The sequence below is a fragment of the Eulemur rufifrons genome, chromosome 16, assembly GCF_041146395.1.
Source record: "Eulemur rufifrons isolate Redbay chromosome 16, OSU_ERuf_1, whole genome shotgun sequence".
Classification (NCBI taxonomy): Eukaryota; Metazoa; Chordata; class Mammalia; order Primates; family Lemuridae; genus Eulemur; species Eulemur rufifrons.
Genome location: NC_090998.1, coordinates 11,288,208 through 11,294,207, shown reverse-complemented (window position 1 = coordinate 11,294,207; position 6,000 = coordinate 11,288,208).

Here is a 6,000-nt window from a genome sequence, read left to right as displayed (position 1 = left end):
CAACTGCTTTTATGAAAAGATATTGAATAATTATCCCTAGGTGTATACTAATGCTTATACTTCTATTTTACTAAAATGAAAAATCACAGTTTGATACTGAATTTGTTTGTGCAGGAACATGTGCATGTGTCTGTGTGTAAGGATATATTTCTGTCAAGCATGAATGAGTAGTAGTGTCCCTTGTCATAGAAAACTAACACAATCAACTCACTGGGCATAAGAATAGAAAGGAAAGTTTATAAGAGAATATCACATATTTGCTTAAATTTTGGACACGTGCGTGTGTGTGTGTATAATACTGAGTTGACTTTTATAGTAAAATAATTTAAATTAAAACAAAGTAGCCAAAAATATACATAAGCTTGAGGTTAGCAGGTGATAAAATTGTGCTTCCTAGTAGCATTACAATATTGACTATTTTGTAAATAGTAGTTCCTGGAGATTATTATGGTAAATATATTTAACAACTATCAATAATGAAGAAATCTTTGTTAGGATTTACAATTACCATAATTTTTCAATGATAGAAACAAAAAGAAACTGTGGAAAATAAGTGTTGAAAATGTGTTACTTGTAAGTTAATTCTGATAGAGCAGTAGGTCAGTTGTAGATTCTGGGAAGAATGTTAAGAACCATAAAGTCTTTGTCAAATGTGCTATTACTTCAGGAAACTGTGCTGTGTGGTGCTCTGATGTATTGAGGATTATCATGATGATTATGATGATGATGACAATACATGTATATCCAGATCTATAGACATTTAGATTTCCAAAACTCTGTTCATTGCGTTAGACATGGTATAAGAAATGTTATAACAATATCATTGGGATTGTATTGCTTTAGGGAAGGTAAAATTAAAATCAGAGTGGCTACATTTAGGTTCAGATAGCAAGGATAATTTAGTTTACAATGTACTCCTTTCAGTAAAAAAGTTAAAGATTACTTTGTACAGATTAGAACACGCTGAGAATATTTGGTTGTAGTTTTAGATTTACATTGTAGTATTACTAAACTTCTCTTTAATGACCAAGATACAGAGGATTGAAACAGCTCTGCACAACCTTCCTCCTTGTGAGTGGGACTTTGCAGTAAACGTCTCATTAGGGTTAAGTCCTCACTTCTCATGGACTAACCTTGGAGAGATGGAGCAGTAAGGAACAGGGGCCTATTCTTGAAATAAAGGCACAGAACATGCCTATTAAGATGAAGCCTGGGTCATAGGCTGGGGCAGTGGCTACTACTCTCCCAATAACAATGGCATTTTGAGATTAAGGTCTTCAGCACCATCTTCCCCAACAAGAGCCTGGGTTGGAGCCCCAAGCCATGATCTGAGAAAACTGCGACCATCACATCCATAGTTAGTCTTAAGCAATCTGGAGAGATATGTAACCCAGTTACAGGTTTTTTTGGAACAAAAAATTGTAAAAATACAATGATTGTCATTGCTTTCTTACCAATCACTTTCCTCTGAAATAAACATTGTATAATCTTGATGTCAGAAGTTGTTTTTTTTTTTTTTTCCCCATTTTGGTCACAACATTGATTTACAAAGAGTTGCAAAAGAGGCTTATACATGACCCCTGTTATAGACCTAGAATTTAAGCAGAAAAGATATTTTAGGGTGTGCAAGGCATGTTGTCTTGAACTGTACTGAAAGAAAAAGTCCTGGTAGAAATGTGGAAGTTTAGCACCTGACCCACTCATTTAACACATTGTTTTACCCTATTTTTTTTTTTCACTCATGGTTATATTACCAGTAGTAAAAAAGATGCTTCCTAGCATCTCTTATAAACTATTTCTTAGGGGCTTAACTTAAGCCTGCCTCTAAAGTGCTACCCTTACCCGGAGGAGGGCCAGTAGCAATACCTTACTCCACTTTTGGTGGGTTCCATGTATTTTCCATTTTAGATATAGGTCTTGGCTTATTTGCTGGGTTGCTTCCACTACAAAGGAGGGCTCATTATTTTTCCTTATGGAGGAAAGGAGCCTATGAGCATTTTGATGACCTGTGGGATCACTGAGTCCACCATGTCCAGCTTCTTGGAGCAATGGTTCACCAGGATCCCGCTGCAGTCCATTCAAAGAAGTTTATGGGTGACCACAGAACATTGTGCAGTAGATCCAGGTGTAGATAGAGGGAAGCAAAGATTCCCCCAGTAGGCATTGTCATGGAGAATCCAAACACCATTATGCCTCGGAATTCGGCCAAGGCCCTGTCAGCTCCTGGTAGGAGCCCATCTTGAAGTGAGTTCATCCAGAAGGATTCTGGTAACCTCAGACACTCCTCTCTTTCCTTTGGGTAGGACAAGCTTCTACCCAGCCTGTAAATGTATCTACCAGTACGAGCGCAGGCATCTGAGTGAAACTGACAATCATCAAAATAGTGAACCCCCACATGTTGGGCTCCCTGTGTAGTGGGTCACCTTTCTGTCCTTAGAATGGCCCAAGCATATAAACAGTTAGTTGTACATGGGGTCCTCTCAAATGAGGTCCCATAAAATGTATCAAGGTATCATGCTACCAATGTATGCATTCATGCAGGTGCCTCATAAGAGGCCAAACCAAGGCTTTGGGTAGGAGAACGAGTCTATGAGAATTCTGTCTCCATTTACTTGTGCAATCCCAAGTGTCAGAGTCCCAGGGGGTCTTTGGTTTTAGAGGGGATCTAAATCTAGCCGGGGTATCAAGGCCCTGAGGAACATATCACCTCCAGTGACCTCCTTAACTGTTCTACCAGTGTCCCGATTTCCTCTGGCAATCAGCATTTTTATGAACTTTAGATACGTAACCTGCTATTTGCAAATCTGTCCAATGGCAGGTTCCACAAGTGCCCCACTGAGCTCCCAAGAAACAGAACAAGAGCTCTTTTAGAGCCCCCAACACAGTCCAGCAGCATTGCAAGGCCACCACAGTCCCAGGGTCCTGCCACTGAAATGCAACCGAGTATCATTCATACAATATCATTAGCGGCATGTAGGTCCTGTATGTATCCATACTCATCGGTATGGGGAATTTAAATTCTCTTTTATATCCCATGGTCCCATGGAGTATATGGCCTTATTCACTTTTGGTAATTTCCTTCTTGCCAAAGTGGTAATGATGTGCAGGTCCACTGACACCTGAACTTTAAAGCGAACTGCTCCACAATGGCCATCTCCCACATGTTTCACCAGGCCCTGGCACTTATCCAGCATGAGCTTAGTGATGCCCCTAGAGGTGAGTTTCTGCTGCTTGTGGAGCAGCTCCTGGTGCTCCCACTGTTTGCATAGGTCCACTCCCTGGACCCTCTGTGATGAGTTCTGTCACTGCCTGCCGATGGCTGCCTCACCATGGCCTGGATTGTGGAGTACCAAAGACAGCTGGTGCTGGGGGCTAGGCCATGGCAGAAAGATGTGGGGGTCCCTTCTCTGGACCTCTTTTGCCCATGTAACTTGGCACCAATCGAATCCTGCTGTCAATTTGCATCTGGGGCTTCAGTGGGAAGGCATGGAGCCCTGGGCCCCCTTCTTTGTAAAAGTCCACTAACTGGGTTCTCATTGTCAATTTGCACCTAGGGCTTCTATGGGGATATTTGGGTTGGAGCTACTAGTGATGCAGGGCCCCCCCGGGCCCCTCTTCCATCGTCTGAGTCTTGAACTGGAAGGAACAATTTGCTTCCCTGAGAGTCTCTTGTTACCTGGAGCCATGTGCAATTTGGGGCAGGGTTCCTTTCCATGTCCTTCGTTTTTCCAAAACGCACACGGATTGCACCCCACCCTAGGGTGGCTTTTCCTTTCAACTGTCTCAAAAGATTCTTGGCTGGCATAGCTAGAAGAATGCACAGAGTTTTCAGTTTAGTTTAAAGGCCATATTAACCAGCTGTGAAGGACACATGCTAATTGCCTTGCCCTGGATATGGGTGCTCTCTGGCTAAATTGAGCTACCTGCTGTATAAAGAGAGACTATTCCCAACCCCGAGTCATAACCTAATGGGTTGATGTTGAAGAATGAATTCAGTCCATGCCCCCTCCAGTCCCTCCCATTATGCCAAGAAGGTGGTGCTGGCAGCTGTTCCTTCCCCCTTTCTGTGCCCCACTTGGCAGCAGGCTGCTAGTGAGTCACCCTGGCTGGCTGTGTGGTTCCAGCAGGGACAGGAGAACCTCATTTATCAAAACCCACACAAACACAGATCATTTTGTATACCATCAACAGTGAGTTTATTTCAAGCAGAGAACTTGAGACTCAACATTTTCACTCTGTAGTGGCAGTTTGACTATTTAAGCTCTGAATTTTCCTTGATATAATTTTCCCTTTAGTGAAAACCTGCAGACAAGGATTGGCCATCCCTAAAAAACCTGTCATGGCTTTAAACCTTCTCATTTATACAAATACTTGCAAATAGGGGTACCATAAATCGACTGGGGTGCCCAAAGTGGGCGGTTCTCCTTGTCTTTCCTTAATTTTGAAGAATGTGTTTTCCATTCTTTAACAGAAGCAGCCAGGCTCTGGACTAGCGTTCAGTGCAGTAGGTCATAGCCTGCTGATTGTGGGTGGGCTCTACAATATTTCACCACTGAGTCATACCCACCCTCTTTCATGCAAATCACACCCTCTTTTATACACAAAAGCAACAGTTCAGTTTCCTCTTTAGCAAAAGCACAGAAAGGCCCATTGAGATTAATTTTGGGAGGAGCAGACAATAGAAAAGACCCTTTGAAAAGCGCCCCCAAATTAAAGTTAGAATTCAAACAACAAATTCCCAAGAAAAGAACCAGCAGCTCAAAATAAACTAAGGACCATCAACTACCACTTTTCCTCACACTCCAGAAATGTGGTATCACAATACAAAAGCTCAACAAAGAAGTGGTACAAAAACTCACAGTCAGACACAAACAATGTTGATAATTCCCAATACAAACAATCTAAAATTCCACAGCCTAGCAATAAAATGGGAATTTTCATTTAACAGAACACCATTCTCTTTGCACATAGGTTCATAGCCAGAGTGTTTTTCAGAAGGGTCTTTAAGATGGAGCTTTTTTAAATTGCAAGAAAACTCAGAGACAATACCAGGGATACTCAACACAAAAATGCCAGGGGCTGTCAAACAAGTGGGAAACCAAAAGGGACAAATGCCACACCAAATGGTGATGGAATGCAAAGGGGATAAATGTCACCCAAACTGGAAGGTTCAAAACCCTCCCCAAATGGGTGGCCTAATCTCCCCCTTCCCTGGAAAACCCTCCCCAAATGGTGGCCTTGTTCCCCCATTCCTAGGAACCACAAATGAGCTCCAAATTCTAACCAATTTCCCTAGCTCCACACAACCTTGTGACTTCCAACCCAAAAGGCTCCTCAAAACACACAAGCCCAACAACAAGCTAGGAAAACCCCCTGTATTGGTTGATATCTGTTTCTTGGTGTGCATGCCAGGGAACTTGCCCAACAAAAGGCCTGGTGTCTGGACACACTCCAAATCCATTTCCATCTCCTCAACTCACTTCTGGTTGCAGCAAGCTGTGTCTACTTCAAGGACACAGAGATGGGAGTTCCCTGGAGCTAAAACAGACTCTGGCAGCTGCTGTGGCCATGCCTTCATCTCTCACCTTGAAAAGAATTTGCTCCTACCTGTGAGAAACCACAGGTTTGATCTGGGTCTGCTCCCTTCCTCATAGGGTGCCATTCCACTGAGGCTCTGAGGGGTCCACCCAGGGATGCCAAATACTGTTACTGAAATTTCAGCACTTCTCTCTGAGGCCACATCAGCAGAAGGAAGATGAGCGGTTTGATTAGAAGGAAAGAGAACTTTGCTCATTTGCTGGGAAATGAAGAGACCGGCAGACTCCTGTCTTAAAGTGCCAGCACAGTCTCTACATTTTTTTCTTACTTTTGTTTCCCCTTTCAGCTTGTCTGGAATCAAGTATGCAGCCAATTACTGGAAACAAAGTTCAAAATTCAGAATAGTACCTCAGGCAGAGGTATAACGATAGCACCTCTGCACATGCTTTTATATCATTGTGT